The sequence below is a fragment of the Rhipicephalus microplus genome, unplaced genomic scaffold (assembly GCF_043290135.1).
Source record: "Rhipicephalus microplus isolate Deutch F79 unplaced genomic scaffold, USDA_Rmic scaffold_13, whole genome shotgun sequence".
Classification (NCBI taxonomy): domain Eukaryota; kingdom Metazoa; phylum Arthropoda; class Arachnida; order Ixodida; family Ixodidae; genus Rhipicephalus; species Rhipicephalus microplus.
The window spans coordinates 17,213,302-17,235,341 of record NW_027464586.1 but is presented as its reverse complement, the minus strand read 5'-3'; positions in this window follow the sequence as shown (position 1 = coordinate 17,235,341).

The following is a 22,040-nucleotide window of genomic DNA, read 5'->3' as shown; positions in this document are numbered from 1 at the left end:
GGAGGAATGGGAGGCGCTGCTGTCTAGACCAGCCCTAGTGGATCAGCTGCGACTGATCCAAAGAGCTGAACGGATGGCTCGCGCCAGTGGGGCCCTGGAATTGGGGCACCACCCTGTCCGACAGACTTCGCTCTCCACCCCGCATATTCTTCGGGGCACTGGAGTTCATTCCTGTCTGGAATATGTATATAATAAAATTTTGTACTACTACTGCTACTACTAGATGAAGAAAGAGACTTTACGTCACCAACGTAAGTTAAACAAAGCAAAAAGGCAGTACGGGCGGTATCCATACTCAAGTGGTTCAGATAAGATATCAGAATGGCATTAACAACAAAATACCAGCATTAAAAAGGCGAAAAATTTTTACGAATACGTTCGTCTCAAAAACTTTCATAAAACTTCACTAAAAACATTTCGGTGACACATTTCGCCAAAGAAGAGAAATTCGCCTACTCTATCGGTTGATGGTGTCCCTGTGACAGATAACGCAGTAACTGCCGAAGCGCTTATTGCTTATTTGCGTTCTGTGTTTGCCGTTCACGATTGCTGCACACTGGAACTTAGCAAATTTGATCATAGTGAGCCTATTGATAATGTGCTCATATCTGAAGAAGGCATACTAGCACTACTGCTTAAATGAATGACGAGAAATCGCCAGGCGTAGACGGTATACCCAATGCATGTTTAAATCGATATGTGGATAGGTGTTTCAAATATATGTGCCTGTTTTCGAAAAAGTCCTGTCCAATCCGGATCTTCTATGCGACTGGAAGTACAAGAAAATCACACCAATCCCTAAAACAAATGCGTCATAAACTCTATCACCTTATTGTCGCGGTACAATGCGAACAAAGCACTGGTACGCCTTGAGACAGCGAAAGCAGCGTGTTCTCAACAGCTAAACCACAAGATTATCTTCTCCGTTCTCGAGTAAAGCCGGAGGCTCACTACCTGGTGTGCGCTAAATCCCCCCATCATCGTATTCGTCCACATGTAGACACAGGTTATTAGTCTCCCTCTCAAAGAGCACCGCCTCAATGCGTAGTCAATAAAGTATTTTTTGAACAAAAGCCTCACGCAATCACTCGCTGACGTAAGGCTTCATGCGCTCTACCTGAACGAGCTCAGGATGGTGCTGGCGACGCTTCGTACTACACGAACTGCCGGGAACAACTTCTTAAGTGGCATCACTCAGTTGTCGCAGCACTCGGTATGGCGCAAAGTATCTTCTTAAGAGCTTTTCGGAAAGTCCTCGTTTTCATACAGGTGTCCAAACCCATACTTTGCCACACGTTTGATAAACGACTATTCTGCGGTGAGCATTGTCGCAGCCTGCATCGTACTTTTGACGGATGCAAGTTGCCTGACTTTTTCCGCGCGTTCCATAAACGTGTCGGTGTCTGGGTCGATGTCGTCACCTTGGTGCGGTAGCATGGCATTTAACATAGTTCGTACTTATCGTTCATGAACGAGGTTGAACGGGGTCATGCAGTCGCTTCTTGCTTGACCGTGTATGTATGGCAAGATTTCATCCCAAATTTTGTGTTCAACGTCTATGTACATCGAAACCATGTCTTCAAGAGTTTTTTTAGATGCTCTGTCAGCCCGATCGTTTGTGGGTGGTAGGCGGTGGTTTTACGATGCACTGTCCGACTTAGCTCCAGGACGTGATCCAAAAGAGCTGCTGTAAATGTGGTTCCTCTGTCTGTAATCACGACAGTTGGTGCACCATGCCTCAGTAAATTATTCTCGATGAAAAATCTTGCCGCCTCCGCTGTTGTACCTCTCTGGATAGCCTTTGTCTCGGCATAACAGGTCAGTCGAGGTGATAACCCAGTGGTTCTCCGCAGTAGAAGTAGGTAGTGGGTCCAAAATGTTCATGGCGATCTGGTCGAATGGCGCTGTTGGGACCTGCACGGGTTGCAGGAAGTCAGCTGGTTTAGTCATAGGGGACTTGCGTAGCTGGCAGTAGAGCCAGGTACAAACGTGGTGCTTCAAGGCTGTGGTTAGTCTCGACCAGTAATGCCTTTACTGTACTCTGGTCAACGTTCTCGTGTAACCCAAATGGCCAGAGGTCACCTAATTGTGGGATGCTTTGAGTACTTCGGTGTGAAGGGTTGCTGGGTAGACGAGCAGATAGGCGGATTCCGTCGACGAAAAGTTTCTTTTGTAGAGTACTCCACCCTGTAAACAAAACAATGGCAACACTCTTGCGAAACCTCTTGCTACCTTTTTAGATATGCCATCCAAGGAGGTAATTAAGCCAAGCAACTCAGCTTCGTTATGTAGTTGCTGCGCAATCGCGGTCATGTCGAGCGCACCGAAAAATGCCCTTTTCTCCTCCTTGGGTAGGGTTGCCGACGCAATGGGTGAACGGGACAGTCAGCATTCATATGTCGCTTGCCTGACATATGTACGACTACCATATCGAACTCTTACAGCCTGAGACTCGAGAGCGCTAATCGCCCGGTAGGGTCTTTAAGACTTGTTAACCAGCACAGTGAGCGGTGATCGCTTATTACTTGGAAGGGGTGGTCATATAAATACGGGTGAAATTTGTAACCACCCATACCACGGCGAGATCTCAGTCGTGGAGAAATTAGCCTCAGCACGCGTCAACGTTCTGCTTGCGTAAGCGATTACCCTTTATGTGCCCTCTTGCTGCTGCAAGACAACATTGCTACAAAACAACTTTGCTAACATCGGTGTGAAGCATCGTAGGGGCTCTCTCATCAATGTAGACAAGGTTTGGAGGTGTTTGTAGTCGCTGACAAAGATCGTTAAAAGCAGCTTCCTCTTCGTTCTTCCTCTCAAACGTGACGTCTTCTCTCGTGAGGCGAGTTAATGGAGATGCTATGCGTGCGAAGTTCGCGAAAAATCATCGATAATATGCACAAAGGCCCAGAAAGCGTCTGACAACCTTTTTCTCGGGTGGTGCAGGGAACTGTGCAACGGCTGCAATTTTCTCAAGTTCGGGACGAACACCTGCATTACTGATGACGTGACCAAAAAATTGCAGCTCTTCATAGCAACAGTGGCACTTCTCAGGTTTCAACGTCAAGCTCGCGGACTGTATGGCTCGTAAGACCATTTCAAGCCTTTTAAGGTGCTCGTAAAACGTAGCGGAAAACACTAGGACATCGTCTAGATATACTAAGCAGGTTTTCCTTTTCAACCCGGAAAGCGTGGTATCCATGAGTCTCCGAAAAGTAGCAGGTGCTGAACACAAACTGAATGGCAAGACTTTAAATTCATATAACCAATCTGGTGTCACAAAAGCAGTAATCTCGCGGTCACTGAGGTCCACCTTGATTTGCTAATATCAGCTGCGGAAGTTTCTTGTAGAGAACTATCGAGCATGTCGACATCTGTCGAAAGAGTTGTCTATACGCGGTAGGGGACATACGTCTTTCTTGGTCACCTGAGTTAGCTTCTGGTAATCCACACATAAGCGCAGGCTTCCGTTCTTTTTCTTAACGAGGACCACAGGCGACGCCCAGGGGCTCTATGAAGGCTGAATGACGTCATCTTCAAGCATCCTCTCTACCTGCTGTTGTATTGCTTCGCGTAGTTTGGAGCCAAGCGATAAGGGTTCTAATGAATAGGTCTTGCCGTTTACTCTGTAATTATGCGATGTTTAGAGGCGCGCGGCCAACTCCTAATGTTGTCAAAAAACAGGCTTTGTATTCGGCCAATAGATCAAGGAGTCTGCATCGCTCGTCTTTCGGCAAAGTAATGCTAAAATCCAGAACAGGCGCTGAATCAAGTTTTAGCGCCTCGTCGACTACCGCCAAGGTGCCGGCGCTCAGTGCTGAAATTGCTCAGCAAAAGGTCCAAGAGTCCAGCAGCAATTCTGACGATACCTCGTGCTACAGAAATAACGAGGGTGAAGAGAGGCGAGCTTGTTTAGTCTGCAACTCCTTCAGCGTCAAACTGGACAGTGGCGGCCACAGAAACAAGCGTGCATGACCTAGGGGGGAGGACCACGTCGTCATCAAAAAGACAGTTGATTTGCTCACGCCTCTGGAAAATCGAGTGAGCCCGTACTGTTCCACAAAGTAATCAAACTCTTTGGGATGTCGATTACAGCGCCTTATTTTCATAAAAAAGTCATGCCAAGGATTACATCTCTGCAGCATGCGGCCATAATCAATCTCATTCTCAGCCAATAAAGTATGGCGTTCCGCAAGGTTTCATTCTGGGACCTTTGTTCTTTCTCCTTTACATAAATGATATTGTGAACATACCGCGAACTCCTGACCTAATTCTCTATGCAGACGACATGAGTACTTTTTTTTTCAGGTAAACATCTACTTGAACTTCAAAATGTTGCTAATAGATGGCTAACTGAACTTTCACACTGGTTGCATTTAAACCAACTTCAACCTAATTTAAAAAATAATAGAGAAAATGATGGTTGCCCAAACTGTACTGCTCATCAGAATCAATGAGCTCGGGATTGCGTTGGTGACAGGGCACGAAAACACAAGGCCTATTGGAGGAATGCTCAAGTCCACCGATGAGGCACTTGCGAGGGTGAAAAAAGAAGCGGCCGACGGAGAGAACGGTAGGGCACTGGCAACCAGTACGGCGCAGAAGAAACAGGAAGCAAGTTCGGAAAAAATAGATTCAGCCGGTTCAAAGGTCGCAATACCAAGCTTCAGCAAAGTAGTGGTGGAGCTACGAGGGGAAAAAGCAGCTGGCGTCACAGGCGTAAGTAACTTCAAGGGGTAGCACGCTCCAGCTGAAAAGTCACAGCACGTGATAATCGCCGAACGCTCGAATTTAAATCGATGCGCAGAAGCAATCAAAGAAAGGGTAAAAGTCGAACACATGGTTGCTGTAGGGGCGTTCACAGGACGCAAGCTGGAAGCAGTCATGAGGCATGGAAGCGCAAAACTCAAAACTACAACTGTTGGACGATACCCCGTGATATTTGCAGGTGGTTTAAAAGAAGTCCTAATTAAAGATACGGCAAGATTAGCGAACACACTGGCGAAAGGGGCCGATGACAGGTGCGCCTTTTCTGCTCAGGTACAGGTGATACGCACGATACCGGAAATAACGGTTCTTGACGGCAACCTGCAAAGAGCGGTTGTCAACACGAACGAAGAGATATGGCGGATGAGTCGAGAGAAAGGCTTTCAGGTGGTGGAAATAAACAGAGAGGTGCATTGGTGGGGTAGTTTTCAATGAGACAGAATTCACTTCGATAGAAGGCTACGTCATGGGGTGGGTTGGCGATCTGCATGACGCGCTGTAGCTTTGTTGGGGGGCACGCCGGCCCTTCAAAGTGCAGGATAGCTAGTAACGAGCAAAACAACCAGGGCGACTCTTTTACAGGTGGTATACACAGATACAAATTCAAAGTGGCACCATTATCAAAGACACGTAGAGCCCGGAGCAGAAATCAACAGAGCCACGAGGGCCGAGCCCATTCACACGTAGGGTAAATAACAAACAGGGTGGCAGGAACAGGCTGAAGTGGAAAGAGTTAGAAGAACAGCTAAAGGAGGAGAGGCCGATGGTATATGGTTTTGTAGAAATACATCTTAGGGACATAGAACAACCTCCTATCCATCCGGACTAAGCGTGGAAATATTGTAAAGGCTCTTTCAGCCCTGAATTTTTCATTTTGGTTGAATAGACTTTTCGTGGGCATTTTTCTGGTAGTTAAGACCTCAAAAGACCACAAACAAAAATTTGAGCCGCTGGTACAAGCATTTTCAGATTATTCAGGATGGCATCAAATTAGGTGATAAGGGCCCAGTGATTGGAAAATGAAAAAAACTGACTTCTTTTTCCTGCCAATTAATGGTGTACACGAAATGGAAACTAACGTCTTAATTTTCAGCCTAATACTCACTGAAACTGCCTTGCTACCTCGTCCCGAAAATGGCGCTTACCCGCCTTAACTTACGCGCCTCGGCTTCACAGAAGACCTCCGTCGCGCTTCTTCTTTGTGGCTGCTACCTCCACAAACGTGCCGCAATATTGGTGTCAATTGCAGTGGGTATTATTGAAGAACATTGCCCCCAAGAATGAGTTGCATTGATTGTTTCCGAAATACTAGGCGAAATGTTGTGCTGAGGTGTCAATTGACACCGCCAGGGTTGAAAGGGATAGAGCAGAAGGCAGCAGAAAGGGGGGCGGTATTGGCACACTCATTCATGAAAGTACAGACTGGCAAAGGGTCAAGCAGCAGTGCAACGAGCATTTATAACTTAAAGAGAAAGCGCCAGGGCAAATGACGCTCCTGCGTATTGTGTAATTGTGAACAGGGGCGAAAATAAAGAGGAAAACCAACAAATGGTGCAGTGCGTAGGAAAGGACATTGACGTGCTAGGAGAACAATGCAAGCTAAGTATATTTGAGATACGCATGCGCGCATAAAAGATATGAATGGATATACCGGCCCAACAGGCAGAATGCGAATAAATATGTGTAAAAAAGGTAATCTAATGATTTGCAACAGCACTGAGAAATGCAAAGGGCAGATAACTTGGGAGGTGGGAAGGCTGCAGTAGATGATATATTACGCAATAATGTCACTTAGGGTGTATGATCGGCTAAGGGTGATGAACATAGATTTTGGTTCTAAAAGCTTAGGCAGGGATCACAAACGTATTAAGCTGAATTTCGGAAGAGAAACGAAATTGGAAAGGCGGCATTACGAGCAACCACACGGTAATATTTATCCAGAAAGGCAAATACAAAAAGCAACTAAAGAGATTAAGGAAGTAATCAATGAGGATACCCAAACAGAGTGTACGTACACAAATCTTACTCGATTGTTTGAGTTAGAGCTTGCTAAGGCGCGAGTTCAATCAACCGGGAAAAGTCGACACAAATTCAAGAGCTGGTGGGATGATGAAGAGGAAGTTAAGAAAGTCATAGTAAAACATCAGGAAGCATCCAGGGAACACAAGTATGCTAAATATAGGGGTTAACCGGAAGATAATGTCTAAAAAATTAGATAACTTTTTGAGCTGCAGAAGGGAAGCGTCCGATTTGATCACTGAGAAGATTAGAAGAAAGGGGACCCAATGGATGGCGGAAGTAAACAAAATATAGAAAGGCAGCTGCAAAGTTTTGGAACCATCTCAGTTCTCTGAGTAATAAGACAAGCATGAAACAAAGGTTCACAACTACAGTTTAAGGGGTCAGACTAGAAGGAGATGAGGCACTGCAAGATACAAACAGTGTTGGCGGAAAAATTTTAACACAAAAAAAGCGCTGCATGCACCGTACCAGATTAGGATATGCCAATTAGCTCAATGACTCCACTGGGACAACGATAGTGGGAAAGGCAGAGAAAAGAGTTCGTGATAGCACATGAAAAGCCCTGAGGGCACCCCAATCATGCTATTAAAGAAACTATGACCAAACTGCAAGCAAACAATGAGAGAGGCAGCCGGAAAAGCAATAATAGATGGGGAAAGTCCAAGTGGGCCGAAAATAAACAGGATGACCGTGATCTATAAAGAAAACGGAGACAAAGCTGATATAATCAACTACCATCCTATGACAGTGACATCAGTAGTATACAGGCTGGTGGTGCAGATAGGAAAGGAAATACTACACACATGGGTGAAGAACGAGGGGGTGCTGGGAGAACTACAAACTAGGTTTCTTAAACATAGGACGTTGGAGGACAATCCGTTTTCATTGATGGAGTGCATTGAAATAACGTAAAAAGAACACAGGCTCCTGTTTCTGGCATTTCTATGTATCAAGGGAGCTTACGATAGTTTGATTTAGGGAGACTTGTGGGGAATACTGGACCCACTAGACCTGGAAGATAGAAAAGCTAACCTTCGAAATGATATCTATAAAAGTAACAAGGTAGTTATCAAGTGGGAAGAACAAGTATCTGAACCTATAGAGATACAACGCGGGCTTCAACAGGGATGTCTCTTGTCAACTTTGTTGTTTATGCTGCATCTCCAGGAACTAGAAGCCAAATAGACGCGAATCGACTCGGCTTCAGCCTCTTTTTGCCAAGCAAGGAAAACACATTGAACAGTCATCACCAGCTATAATGTATTAGATGATATAGTTATAATAGCCGACAACAAGGCAGATCTGCAGGGATTGATAGACATCAGTGGTAATGAGAGGTATTGGTTAAATTTGAAGTTCAGCAGGGAAAAAATTGGCAATCATAATTTTTAGCGACAACAAAGGCAGTGAGCATAAAAGACACAAAGTCACGTAGGAAATAGTGGATGAATACAAATACTTGGGCATATGAATAAATAACGGGGCTGTGTATCAAAGTGAGCACGAAAGCTACATAATGATTAAGGGTACCAGGTATGCAGCTGTAATGAAAAATAGCACTTTGTGGAACTACAATAGATATCACGTTGTGAGAGGGATTTTGAAAGGTGCCATGGACCCGGGTTTGACGTTCGGCAATGCGGTCTTGTCCATGAAATCAGTAGTTCAAGCAAGATTGGAAATTAAGCAATGCAACATAGGTAGGCTTGCTTTGAGAGCACAGGGGAATACCCCAAATCAGGGGGCACTAGGTGACATCGGATAGACATCGTTTGAGTGCAGGGAAGCTAGCAGCAAGATAGAATTCGAGGACTGATTGAGAAAAATGGGAGAGGAGGGTTAGATTAGGACAGTTTTCAGTTACTTGTACATGAAGAATGTCAATACTAAATGGAAGATGCGAACTCTAAAACTGTCGAGCAAGCATTTAGACAACAGCAGAATACCAAGCCAAAAAAAAACATCGGCTAAGAAGGTGACGGAAACAGAGAGGGACATGTGAAAGATGGGAATGCTTACGAAATTATCACTGAAGACCTACCGTGCTTTTAAACAGGAAATTGCGAGGAAAACGATCTACAATAATTCTCGGGGTAGTTCTCTGCTCTTCGAGGCTAAAACGGGAGTGTTGCGTACCAAGACGTACAAAAATAAATACGAATGCACAGACATGTTATGTAGTGCGCATGGACAGGGGAGGAAACGGCTGAACTATTAATAATGTTCTGGAAAGGGTTCCACCCTATTGTCGAAGATAATGGCGCCGAATTTTTCAAAGCATACAGGTTTAGGAGAGGTGAAGGCAAAATAGACATTAAACGGGTAGAAATAACCAGGAGGAGGCTAAGTGATTCGTGGCTACAATCGAGGCGCTCGCGAAATTCAATTTTTAAGTACACAGTGATACTGCCTAAATTTACGGCTAGGTGGCGTGAGCTACCACCTGATTTAAAGGGCACAGCCGGATACATCCACTCACCCATCCAAGCTTTCCCGCCAATACTTGAAGCGCCCGGTAGAGAGCGGCGTGGTGCCAGTGCTCACTTCAAGCGCGTGCTTCAACCCTTAGTCAGCTTTATTCAGCAATCCAGTACTCAGGGTTATGGCTAGGTGGCGCGAGCTACCGCCCAATCTAGAGGGCACAGCCGGATACATCCATTCATCCATCGCTCTTGGAGCATGCTGCGGTTTGAAAGATGACCGCTCGGGGTGCGGCTCTCTCTCTTTCGACAGTGGCGATCATGAAGTGCACTTCGTTTTGAATGAAGACACAACTGCTCGCCGCGTGGCAGCGTGACAACGCAGTCCAGAGTTTCGGGCTCGCAGAAAGTCGACAGCAGGGCAGCGCAGACAAGTGGATTCAGACTTGCGGGCTCGCAAAGCTTTGTATATACTGTAAACACGTGTTCTCACGTCTTTGCATGATCGAGTGGGCAATGTACGGGGGAATTCACGGTTACTGATCGCCCGGAGCTTTCCCCCCGTCATCATTCACTTTGTGAATATGCTGTGAATTTTTCTTGCACAAGTCTTTGCTTTGAATAAGTACCCACTAGCCATACTTTCAGTACTCCTGATACCGCTAGCTGTTGTATAAGCATGCGCCAAGGCTATGGTCACTTCCTTAGCGATTTCAGACTTCCCTGATTTAATGGAACTGCTGGTGAGCTGGTGGTCTGCTTGATTTGAAGCGACCAGTGCCTTGTGTCAACCGTGTGGATACTACGCTGCATCCACTTAGAACACATCCTCACCAATATGAAAGGTATTATGTGATCCTTTAGCCGTAGAATTCCTCCGCTTCCGGCGATACTCGGGGTGCATGTTTATGGTTAACGGTAGTATTATAACACGCTCTCTGGTTTCATATTGGGTATCATTATGATCCCCGTTTCGGCGAGCGTACGTTATGCCCAGGCTGTGCATGATAGTTTTTGGTTTGTCGCTTTTTGAGAGTCTTGTATATTGCTCAATCATATAAGCCTCAAAACGTTCGTGTCACTTGTTATGAATACCTAGTGCTTCCAACGTTTCGTTATATATGGTGATTTGTAAACCGAGTGATTGCTTCAATGTTTTTTGGATGATGCATTCTATTTTTTTAATTTTTCGCCTCTTGCAACTTGAGGTATCGGGTCACACACACTATGCGGCTGACGACGATGGCTTCTATGAGCTGCACCAAGTTGTGTTTTTTATTTTATAAGTATTGCTGTTATTCTTCGCATCAGTCCGATGGTCTGCTGGGTGTTGCTTTTCAGTATGTTAATTGCTTCCCCTTTATGCCCGTTTTCGGATATCCGGAGACCCGGTTTTCTGATTAGCTGGACCTCAGGAATTGGGAATCTCCTTGCTAAAACTGTTATGTTTGGCCATCCTTGACTGCACTTGTGTCCTCTACTTGTAGGTCTGTAGTGTAGTATATTCAAATTTTAGGGGGAGCATTTTAGATCTTTGGTCCCCACGTATTAGTCAGATGCATTTACTGATTACTGTTAAATCATTCTGATGTGTGCCGATTTCGCCTGTAACCCAGAGGGTGATGTCATCAGAATGCAGACTGTCCTGAAGTCTTTTGATAAGCTTCGGCTTTGAGCGCAGAGAAAGAATCGCCACTTTAAATGAGTAGGAGGAAAGCACCGCACCTTGTGGGGTTGCCGGGTTGCTGAATTCGATTTGTTTTTATTGCGCTTCGCCAGCGAAGAATATGGCTTTACGGTTAGTGAGGAAATAGTTCACATAAATCATTTCAGATGAAGGTGGAAATTTTGTAGGTGTGCGTGCTAAGATTTGGGTGCAGTATAAAAACCTCAGGAGGTCAAAATTTCTGAATCCCTCCAATACGGCGTCTCTCATAATTATATGGTAATTTTAGGACGTTAAATCCCAAATATCAATCAATTCATTTTACATATATATACACTCGTCAGCGGACGTACAGGAGATGCAGGTAGCGCGTGATGGCCTGGCGGGTGACGTTATCAAGTGACGTCAAGGCCCAAAATGTCTTTTGTATCCATAGTGTGTGTTTTCGCGTCTATGAATTGATGTTTTAGCCGCACCATGACGTCTTGCGGTAAACGTCGTGGTCGAAAGTCTAGCATCGTGTGCGGGTATTCCTTGTTGTCATCCATATATCTGACTAGATGCGTTAAAACTACATTTTTCATGAGCATTCTTAAGCAGTCAGTGAGATAAACCTGAGATTTTTACTAGTGGTCTTTTACCCGCTTTGGATAAAAATGCAATATCCGTGGTTTTTGTGCTGCGCGGGTATGCCTCCCTTCTCCTAGCATTTGTTTATGTACTTTGTGAGGGCAGTGATGGATTCGTGATCCAAGTTGCGAAGTGTTTTATTCGTTTGACCGTTGGTGCCTGAGGCAGACTTCGGATTCAGTCGCCCGAGTTTGTGCCGAATTTCTTCGTAAGTAACGAATGCGTTGAGGTCAATGTTATCCTTACTTTGGTGCTCTGGTAGTGGGGTCTTTGTTCTATTGCCTAGGCAGGTCTGGCGTAGCTCCCACAGAAGCTCTGTGTTTGTGCCTGCGTAGCTGCGTAGCATGCGCTGCAGACTTTGTCGTTGGGTTGTTTTAGGAGCAAAGTTCCTTAGGTCGTGGGCTGTGCTTCCCATGTATGCAGTATTTTGTCATAGCGACCTCTCGTTTAGTCCTTAGAATGTCTGCTGGAAGGCGGTATTTGTATATGTAGTATATGATGAAATGATGCGAGAAGGTGGCACTTGAAACGTTCAATAGATGGACGGACAAATGGACGCACGGAAGGACTGACTGACACACAGACAGACGAGCGGATGGACGCATGAACGGACGTACATACAGATGTACGGACGGAGGAACGAACAGGTGCACAGACGGTTGGACGGGTGAATGCATGGATGAACGGACGTACGGAAGCATGGACGGACTGATACACGCTTCGCCCCACTCACCATCTTTCACTCCGTGGACATGCTGTGATTTTTTGTGTCCTTTGTATCAAGGTGGCCTCGAAGCCTGCTCCAAGTTTCGGGAATTATAAATCGTCCTTTCATTAAAACGCACGTGCCTTCCCATTGCACCAGGAACAACCTGATTTCGTTATCCTCCACGTCTCTGTCGAGTGCGATGATTCTATTTTTTGACGCTGGTTATGCTTTTGAATTTTTCAACGCACTTGTGAGCTGCGTTTTGCTTCCTACATGTGGAAATATTGCTGTCCATTACATCCAAGCGAGCGTCTTCGGGAGTGTGTCTGGACGCTTTCTGCACGCTACGCTGAAGTGTGTCTGTTCACTTCTGTATATATTCAGTATTCTCTGACACATCATTCTCCTACAGCTTACGAAAGGTGTACCCCTCGGTTAACATCAATTTTTCTGCCTTTATTTTTATGCGGGCTCGCTTGGAGCCCTCTGTATTGATTTAGTGATCGCTGCTTAGCCTTAAATTCGTGTTGGTGCATTGCGGGGGGCAAATGATTTTATGAATGGCAGGTCCGAAGTAGTGTCTCTGCTTACGCTATTGCCCATTCTGGCTGAATCTTGTGGGTTGTTCATTAGCGTGAGCCCCTCGGGTTCACGTTGTTGCACAGGTTGAGGCCTTTAATGCTCTCAATGATGTAACTCCAGGCGGTGTGCGGTGCGTTATTGTCTCCCACCATGATCAGTGTCCATCTGCCCGTGAGGTTTAGCACTTCGGGGAAAAGTGAACAAAAATTATTCTTTTGTCTAAGTGGCGTGTATACAATAAGCACAAACAAGCCTTCCTTCTTTTTTCGAGAGGAGATAACTTCCAGTAGGATGTGACTTATGTTTTGTACGCCAGTGTGGTGTTTTACAGCCGGGTTATTTTGGCATATCAGTGTGATCACTGTTGCTTTCTCACCTATTGTGCTGAACGATTTGTAACTGGATAATTTAGCAGTTCTCACGTGTCCTAGAGGGTGATTACATCAGGTACTTGCTTCGTGTTTACGACTTGCTGCAGGTTGAGCCTCTAACGACAAAACCCGTGATAAATCCACGGCCAAATCTTGTACTCGTTACGCGGCGCCATGTTGGTTACTTGAGTTTTCCATACAGATGTTTTCAGCCGCAGGTGGTTTGCTGTGCAGCTCACACGTGCTGGGCGTCTCTCGGAACGTTTTTTCAACTGCGTTCCTCTAACCTCAAAAGTGTCGAACTTCTGCGACATTTCTACTCGCACCTGCGTATCTACTGCTGTAGGTCCGTGCGCATCTGCTTGGACTGCTGTTGTAAACTTACGACCATTTCCTGAAGGAAGCTTTTTAATTCCACGAATGTTCAAGCGCTCTGCTCTTCGGCGTTGTCTTTTGCTGTTTGATGTGTGTATTTTTCTTGTGCTAAGTGTGACCCCACACTTGTTAATGCAAGAGCAGAGTCAGAGACTGCGAACCAAAGCTCACCTGTGCCTGTTTTCATGCCTCTCCGTGGCTCGGCTGCGATCTTTAGCTTGCCTTGAATCTTGAACGGCTTCTCGAATGGGTTCTGGATTGGGTCCTCAACCTTGGCTAGTGACCAAGTCTTCCCCGAGTGTGCCCCTCATGTTGTGCCTTTGGAGAGCCTGTGGCTCTTTCGACTTCTGATGTCTCAGTTTTCTTGCAGGGCTTGCCCGCTGCGTTGCCTGCTCGGTTTTTTGGTGATTGATGTCGTACTGTGCTTCATCCTCGGCTTCCCTTTTTCGTCACTCCCAGCGTCTTCACCATACTGAATACGGTGTCATGTATTTTGCTTTGTAGAGTCTGTCTTCCGCAAAGTGACTTTGCGCGCTCTGCTGACATCTTGCTTCACGCTGATGTTCTGGCGTTCGGTTGGCCATGGCACATCTTCTGGATATTTTTTAGTCAGGGTTCGGGCAAACGTCTGCTCTGTGTCCCAGCCTTGCACATATAAAGCAAATGCCTATGTTTTTGGTACAGCGAGCTCAGAACGATAAGTGCTCCATATTTCACGTATCTGGGCACGTGAAATCCTTCCAAATCCATTTACATTGTCTGTGGTGCCCATCCTCTTAGCTTGTAGTATTCTTGAGTTTCTTGCTTTCACTTTGTTGTCGAAAGTAGCTTTGGAACTTTCTTGGTATATATCACCTATGAGTCTATTTGATGTGCTTCCGGCATGGCTCTGCAGGTGCTTGCTTCGTGTTCTTGCATCTTCGGGATGGCTCTGTACAGCGTGGCTCGCTTTTCGGATGGCGTGCTGAAGACCATAACATTCTGCTTGTAGTTAATGCATAGGCTGCCTATTTTTGCTGCTTTGCGAGTGACGACAGCGGTGCCTCGCAAACAGCAGTAAATGCGTGCTGGCCTGTTCTCCGAAACGCAGCGTCCCCCTCGAAGTCGCGCGATCAATCTGTAATCTTCTGGTGCTAGACGAGGAAGCCAGCTTGCTTTAGTAATTTGTCGTACGGTTCGGTTTGTTCACCTTTCCACTTGCTGGCCCCATAAGCCAACGTCAGCGTAGCAGCGTCTAGGCCCGAAATTCCTTCGGTTGTTATCGTGATGTTTCTTCTGTGCACTTCGTTCCATCCAGCGTCAGTGGTAAAATCCTCCGGTTGCATATCTTCTCCTTCTACGCTTACAACCTCCATCGTGACCTCCAACGCGTGGTCGAGACGTTATGCAGGCGTTAACTTGATGCCATACTTCGAGCATTACCCGCTGCCATGGCGGCAAGTGAAATGGACGATCTGCTTTGCGACTGAAATTATTGGTGTTGGTGCCGAAATAAAAGGCCCGCCTTGCAAATCTTAGTGTCAAGGTTTTCGCGCGGAACTTGCCTAGCCAATTGGTGCAAAAATTCTAGCTAGGTAATGTGACTTTACAACAGTTCTCATTTGAAAACGTCGGAGCCCGAGCCCACAGCATGCGTTTGCACTTAGCGACTTCTATCGTCTTTCATTTCAAGTGGAGTTACAAAGATTTGTCGCACGCTGAAATCTAAATCTCTCTTTCCTCATCCTGACGAAAGCGCTGAAAGGTAAGCAGTGAGAAATGACAAGGAGAATGAAAAAATTGGCCCCGTATTTGCGTGTAATCTACAAATTTCGTCGAAAGACGGTATTCTTGCGTGTGGAGGGAGTAATTAAAACATTTGTTTGATGATCTGTGCAAAAAAAGTAGTGAATAGTATTCTGGAGGCACTGCGTCAGAGTGCCTCGAGCGTGCAGCGGAGGCGAACAAGCGCATCAAGTCAAGTCACGCGTGAGACATAGGGCCATCTGGCAGTTTGCTTGAAAAATGAAGCACGTGGCTCCAAGACAGGTGTGCGCGCCCATCTCAGAGGTGATAAGGTGCAGAACACAAGGCGATGGGTAGGTGCCACTACAGTCTAGACTTAGCAAAGCGTTGGAAACACTCGCCTTTTCGTGCAAGCATTGCATGTTCAGGGCAGCGTGATAAGCGCTACGGTCCTTAAAATTACCGTTGCGTGCCTTTTGTAGTAGAATACGCACATGCAGAATGTATACATGTTGTTATAGTGCCCCAGACACGAGCAACATTTGCTTTTTAATTGACGATTGCACGAGTACGAATGTTGAATCTTGAGCAACATTGGTGAGCGCTGCGGATGGGGTCAGCCGTTTCAAGCACCGGGCACCGTTAGGAGTGGAAAAACAGACGAATGTACAGGCAGACAGACAGACAGACCAAAGGTTTAGCGTCGAAGGTCCCCCAGAAAGACTGTCGTCTTCAATATACGTCACTCGTGCCTGGTGAACTGAGGTACCTTTCCTCCTTTTTTCCTCAAATAAGCGGCTTCTCAGTGCAGCAAAGCGCATGCGTGGACAAGTCGCAGCCTCTTTCGGTGGCCACTGTAGCGACAGGCCACGCCAAGCTGAAACCGGCCAATGGCTCCTATGATGACTGGGAGGAGCGATTTTCGAGCTTGTATCTTCACTTGTCAAGAGAAGAAAATTGTATTTTAGCTGATTTTCAAAATTTATTGTGAATTACGGGCCACCTTCTGCGCTATAATATTATGCTTGTACAATTTCGACCGCCTCGACTACTGATCTAAAATGTTTTTTGATCATTTTCGAAAAGTGTTGCAGGGACCTTTAAGCGTTTTCGAATAGTTCCTTCTTAACAAGACTAAGCGCAGTACGCGACTACAAGTTGTCTCGCTCACTTTACTTCAAATGCAAGCTTAATTAATCGGCACGCCGTTGAAATGTTTTGCACGCCAATTCTGCGAAACATTTATTCCAAGCGCCAAGATATTTATTCCTAGCACCAACTCAATGAGGCCCCTTGTCAGTGAGTTTCATTCGAGTGCCACCATGTTTATTTCATTTGCCGATGACTTTAATCCAGGTGCGAATAAGTTTAATCCATGCACTAGAAACACATAGTTAGCCACTTTACAAAGTATGAGTGGCTGAATAACGTAAACATGAAGTCACAGGAAGAACATTTCTCACGCCTATAGATGTTACTGCTTATGAATTGAAGTGTGCAGTGTTACTTTTCCCTAAAGTTTTGGTATCATAGCTTCGAAAAAAACAGCATGTAATAATTGCATTTACGGGTAATAAATGTATTTGCTCATAGAGTCAATGTTAGTTTTTACCTAATCGCTACTGCATTATTCCGTCTCATCCTGTACACCATCGCATATGCATATATTCGCGTCATCTGTTCAGAAGTTGGCATTTGGCTACTTATTTGCTGAGGCTTTCGCAGCCGTCTGCTCAGCCCATTCAGAACAAATAGTGGCCGACAGATGATAATTATTCGCTCTTCGAATAAAAATAACCACTTAAAAACCCTGAACTTGCATTTATTCTGGTTCATGTGGAATTAAGTTGTTATCTGTGTAATAGCACCAAAGGAGATAGACCGGTTTTCATGTAACAGACAACGCATAGTGTTGCTGAAGAGTGTTTGCTTGAAACACGTGTGTTTTTGTGCGGGCACATTAGAAGAAGACAAGAGAGCTTTGCTTGAATACATGGCTGGACGGAAACAAGGACCACACTTTAAAAACCCCGATGAACCTCGTCGAAAAAAAGAGCAGAGTATTGATGATTTACGGGGCTAGAATTGTGGACTTCCACAGCCATTGCGGCAGCATAAAGCAACTGGCCGACATTCTACGCATCAACATAAAAACAACAAGAATAATGGCTGCTACCGACAGTGAAACAACAAAGCATGGCGGGGTCGCAAAAAGGAAGTTTGGTGATTACGTCGTGAGTACTTTGAGAAGAATAGTAGACGAAAACAGTATATTTACATTGAAGCAGATAAAGGATGCCCTGGAGGAAGAAATAGCAGAAGTAGCAATCTGCTCAAGCACCGTCTATCGCTTTCTGCATGCCCTGTGCTACTCAATGAAGTTAGTGATGCAGCAGAGGCCCACATATTCGCAACCGTGACGATATCAAGCGCAGCCGCATGCTGTACGCCCATTGGCTGTAGTCTGATAGACCGCGTGTTTGCCGCTACCACTGGACGAAACTGGTGTTCAAGAAACTTCGGCAGGGTAGCTAAAGGACAATCAGCTGTGCCCAGAACCACAACGAAAAGGGAACGAACTTGAACATTATAGCATACATGTCCGCAAACTGAGTTTTTTTCACAGGACTCTGGTGGACAAATTCCATTGGGCTGTTAACCTCAGCAATGTTTCGGCCCGCGTAGAGCATGATGAGCCAAACACTAAAGCTGTATTCTTTTCCGATTACGCACCTGCTCACGCTCGAGCAGAGCAGGCGGCCTTCGCTAACCCCATGCACTATATTATGCGCCTGCCAGCGTCCAGCGTACAGTCCCTTCTTTAACCATATTGAAGAAGCCTTCTAGAAATTCAAGTCATCCGTGCAGGCCTACCCTATCGAACGTGGTAAATTTGTATCAGTGAGACCGCAAGGCAAGACAAAACAGGAACACAGGCGTTCTTTGCTCTGGATGCGGCTCGCCACTCCCTGCAACAAATACTTCGCATGTACTGCGAGGCTTTCGATCGGCACAATTTCTCTTTTGTGCCTGCCACATTGCGTGACGATGACGTGAACGTCCGTCGCCAGCCCCTATGAGACAGATCTGTTTTTAAACACACTCACCTATGCCTATGTTGCATTTCTTCATTTATTTGTAGTAAGCATTCTTGCTTTCCCTATATATATATATATATATATATATATATATATTTTTTTTTTTTTCACCCACTTTTCTTTCTTCCTAATTACATTACAATTGGCCTGATAACTTCCCCTATACCTTCCTTGGCGCCCCACCACGGTGGTCTAGTGGCTAAGGAACTCGGCTGCTGACCCGCAGGTCGTGAAATCCAATCCCGGCTGTGGCGGATGCATTTCCAATGAAGGCGGAAATGTTGTAGGCCCGTACACTCCGATGTGGGTGCACGTTAAAGAACCCCAGGTGGTCGAAATTTCCGGAGCCCTCCACTACGACATCTCACATAATCATGTGGTGTTTTTGGGACATTAAACCCCACAAAGCAATCATATACCTTCCTTGGCATTATTGTCTGTTAGATCTCAATAGTATTGTGTAAAACACGAAGCAAGCCCTTAAGTATACACTTGTTTCCCTTACTCATTAACGAGGGTGTCGTACTGGCAGACTTGGTGCTTTAGGTAATATACGGAGACGGTAAGCTGCCAGTTAGTAATAACTTCACGTGCTACATGACGCCAAACAGGCTCATAAAGAGCATGCCACACTCGCCGCCATGGCAACTAGTAGCGCTGACTGACATTTCCTTGTTTAAATTGAAATAGATACCCAATAAAGTGGCTGGGCAGATAGCGGTCGTTGTAGCTCAGTAGTAGAGCATCGAATGCGTTATTCAAAGGTCGCAGGTTCAGATCCTGCCCACGACAAGTTAATTTCTCACCCACTTTCCTTTCTTCTCAATTACATTACAATTGGCCAAATAACTACCCCTATACCCTCCTTGGCATTATTGTCTGTTAGATGTCATTATATTATGTAAAACACGAAAAAACGAGCCCTTAAGTACACACTTGCTTCCCTTATTCGTTAACGAGGGTCTTGTACTGGCGGACTTGGTGCCTTTAGGTTGTATACGGGGGACTATTGGTCAGCTGCCAGTTAGTAATAAGTTCACGTGCTACGTGGCGTCAAACAGGCTCATAAAGAGTGTGCCACACTCGCCGCCATGACTACTAGTAGCGCTGACTGACACTCCCACGTTTAAATTGACATAGTTACCCGATAAAGTGGCTTGGGGTAAAACTGCCATGGTAGCTCAGTGGTAGAGCATCGAAGGCGTTATTCGAAAGTCGCATGTTCGGATCCTGCCCATGGCAAGTTATCTTTTTACACACTTTCTTTGTTCTCAGTAACATTACAATTGCCCTATTTACTTCCCCTGTACCTTCCTTGGCATTATTGTCTGTTATATCTCATTATTATTGTGTAAAACACGAAAAAACGGGCCCTTAGGAAACAATTGTCTCCCTTATTCTTTAACGAGGGTCTCGTACTGGAAGACTTGGTGCCTTTACGTTGTATATGGAGGATTATTGGTCAGCTGCCAGTTAGTAATTAGTTGATGTGCTACGTGACGGCAAACAGGCTCATAAAGAGTGTACCAAACTTGCCCACATGGCTACTAGTAGCACCGACTAACACTCCCACGTTTAAATTGACATAGATACCCAATAAAGTGGCTGGGGCGATAGCTGTGTGGTAGCTCAGTGGTAGAGCATCGAACGCGTTATTCGAAGCTGGCAGGTTCGGATCCTGCCCACGGCAAGTTATATTTTCATCCCCTTTTCTTCCTTCTCATTTACACTACAATTGGTCTAGTAACTTCCCCTATACCTTCCTTGATATTTATGTCTGTTAGAACTCACTATTATTGTGTGAAACACAAAAACAACGAGCCCTTAAGTACACACTTGTTTCTCTTATTCAGTAACGAGGGTCTCGTACTGGCAGACTTGGTGCCTTTAGGTTGTATACGGGGGAATATTGGTCAGCTGCCAGTTAGTAATAAGTTCACGTGCTACGCGACGCCAAACAGGCTCATAAAGATTGTGTCACATTCGTCGCCATGGCTACTAGTAGCGTTAACTGACACTCCCACGTTTAAATTGACATAGATACCCGATAAAGTGGCTGGCGGGATAGCTGCCGTGGTATCTCAGTAGTAGAGCGTCGAAGGCGTTATTCGAAAGTCGCATGTTCGGATCCTACCCACGTCAAAATATCTTTTCACCCACTTTTCTTTTTTCTCAATCAGATTAATATTGGCCTAATAACTTCCCCTGTACCTTCCTTGGCAATATTGTCTGTTAGATCTTATTTTTTTGTAAAACACGAAAAAACGAGCTCTTAAGTATACCCTTGTTTCCCTTATTCATTAACGTAAGTCTCGTACTGGCAGTTTTGGTGCCTAAATGTTGTACACAGGGGACTATTAGTCAGCTGCTAGTGAGTAATATGTTCACGTGCTACGTGACGCCGAACAGGCTGATAAAGAGTGTGCCACACTCGCCGCCATGGCTGCTAGTTGCGCTGACTGACACTCCCACGTTCAAATTGACATAGATACCCAGTAAAGTGGATGGGGCGATAGCTGTCGTGGTAGCTCAGTGGTAGAGCATCAAACGCGTTATTCGAAGCTCGCAGGTTCGGATCCTGCCCACGGCAAGTTATCTTTTCACCCACTTTTCTTCCTTCTTGTTTATACTTCAATTGGCCTGGTAACTTCCCCTATACCTTCCTGGACAATATTGTCTGTTGGAACTCATTATTATTGTGTAAAACACAAAAAACGAGCGTTTATATACACACTTGTTTCCCTTATTCAGTAACGAGGGTCTCGTACTGGCAGACTTGGTGCCTTTACGTTGTTTACGGGGGAATATCGGTCAGCTGCCAGTTAGTAATAAGTTCACGTGCTACGCGACGCCAAACAGGCTCATAAAGATAGTGTCACATTCGTCGCCTAAGCTACTAATAGCGCAGACTGACACTCCCTCGTTTAAATTGACATAGATACCAAATAAAGTGGCTGGGGGGATAGCTGTCGTGGTAGCTCAGTGGTAGAGCATCGATCGCGTTATTCGAAAGTCGCAGGTTCGGATCCTGCCCACGGCAAGTTATCTATTCACCCACTTTTCTTTCATCTCCTTCACATTACAACCGGCCTAATAATGTCACCTGTACCTTCCTTGGCATTATTGTCTGCTAGATCTCATTTTTTTGTGTAAAACACGAAAAAACGAGCTCTTAAGTATAAACTTATTTCTCCTATTCATTAACGAGAGCCTCGTACTGGCAGTTTTGGCGCCTAAATGTTCTACACGGGGGACTATTAGTCAGCTGCCAGTTAGTAATAAGTTCACGTGCTACGTGACGGCAAACAGGCTCATAAAGTGTGCGCCACACTCGCCGCCATGGCTACTAATACCGCAGACTGACACTTCCACGTTTAAATTAACATGGATACCTAATAAAGTGCCTGGGGCGATAGCTGTCGTGGTAGCTCAGTGGTAGAGCATCGAACGCGTTATTCTAAGCTCGCAGGTTCTGATCCTGCCCACGGCAAGTTATCTTTTCACTCACTTTTCTTCCTTCTCATTTATACTATTATTGGCCTAGTAATGTCCCCTATACCTTCCTTGACAATATTGTCTGTTAGAACTCAATATTATTGCGTAAAACACAAAACAACGAGCTTTTAGGTACACACTTGTTTCCCTTATTCAGTAACGAGGGTCTCGTACTGGCAGACT